This window comes from Leptodactylus fuscus, chromosome 10, assembly GCF_031893055.1.
Source record: "Leptodactylus fuscus isolate aLepFus1 chromosome 10, aLepFus1.hap2, whole genome shotgun sequence".
Taxonomy (NCBI): Eukaryota; Metazoa; Chordata; class Amphibia; order Anura; family Leptodactylidae; genus Leptodactylus; species Leptodactylus fuscus.
In genome coordinates this window covers 52,500,324-52,502,082 of record NC_134274.1, presented here as the reverse complement: position 1 = coordinate 52,502,082, position 1,759 = coordinate 52,500,324, and positions in this window count along the sequence as shown.

The window sequence follows — 1,759 nt, the reverse complement described above, 5'->3', positions numbered from 1 at the left end:
GTCTCACTTTCCCAGCAATTCTTTTATTAGACTGGAAATGGAGTATAATTGTAATTTATTACTACATATAAAGAAAAGTGTCTTTAAGATACACAAATGATCCAGCATCATTGGAAATTCTAAGTTCGTGATGGCCAATGGCAAACTGTCAGGCTGCATTTTTCTGCTGGGAATCCCAGTGTACGGCACGATTGGCCTACTTTGCGCTACACTTTTTTTTTTTCTTTGTGCTTTTTCCATCTTGTTTTCCGTGTTACTGGTGGGATCATTTGTGTAAATATTCCTGTGTACGACTGAACAGCCATAATATTCTGGCCAATCAAAATCTTACTCGTGTACAACAAACTTTACTATACTGTATAAACCTTTGTAAAGTAGGACTATGTTATTTACATGAAATCCTTTAATCTTTCCATTCCAGAAGCTCCCGATTTTCAGTGCATCTCCCTTGTATTATACTGTTTGCTATGGGCAGGTTGTTTTTATTAATGCTATTTTTAAGAGCTTTTTAATTTTTATTGTATTGTACTGGATACTAACTAGACATATGACATGTCTGCTTCAATGGCATGTGCTAGTAATGTGTCACTGCCAACTTTACCGGGCACCCTTTTATTATAGTTTCACATCAAGGAATGTTGAAATGAATTTGTTAGTTTGATAATCCTAATGTGAATCTGCATGCTTACTTACAGTCACTGCGTGCTTGTGATTCCAGTGCATGGAAATTTTCCAGCATGTGTAATGAGTATAAGTACTTGATCTCATTTTCATCAGTATTTCATGGAACAGAGAGGATAATGTTTACAGATAAAGTGTAGGCATATGAACATATATATATATATATATATATATATATATATATATATATATATATATATATATATACACTGTACAGAACAAAAGTTTGGACACACCTTCTCATTCAAAGAGTTTTCTGTATTTTCATGACTATGAAAATTGTAGATTTACACTGAAGGCATCAAAAATATGAATTAACACATATGGAATTATATACTTAATAAAAAAGTGTGAAACAACTGAAAATATGTCTTATATTCTAGATTCTTCAAAGTAGCCACCTTTTGCTTTGATTCCTGCTTTGCACACTCTTGGTATTCTCTTGATGAGCTTCAAGATGTAGTCACCTGAAATGGTTTTCACTTCACAGGTGTGCCCTGTCAGGTTTAATAAGTGGGATTTCTTGCCTTATAAATGGGGTTGGAACCATCAGTTGTGTTGTGCAGAAGTCAGGTGGATACACAGCTGATAGTCCTACTGAATACACTGTTAGAATTTGTATTATGGCAACAAAAAAGCAGCTAAGAAAAATGAGTGACCATCATTACTTTAAGAAATGAAGGTCAGTCAGTCCAAAAAATGGGGAAAACTTTGAAAGTTTCCCCAAGTGCAGTTGCAAAAACCATCAAGCGCTACAAAGAAACTGGTTCACATAAGGACCGCCCCAGGAAAGGAAGACCAAGAGTCACCTCTGCTGCGGAGGATAAGTTCATGGTGGCCTCAGAAATTGCAGGTTAACAGCAGCTCAGATTAGAGACCAGGTCAATGCCACACAGAGTTCTAGCAGCAGACACATCTCTACAACAACTGTTAAGAGGAGACTTTGTGCAGCAGGCCTTCATGGTAAAATAGCTGCTAGAAAACCACTGCTAAGTACAGGCAACAAGCAGAAGAGACATGTTTGGGCTAAAGAACACAAAGAATGGACATTACACCAATGGAAATCTGTGCTTTGGTT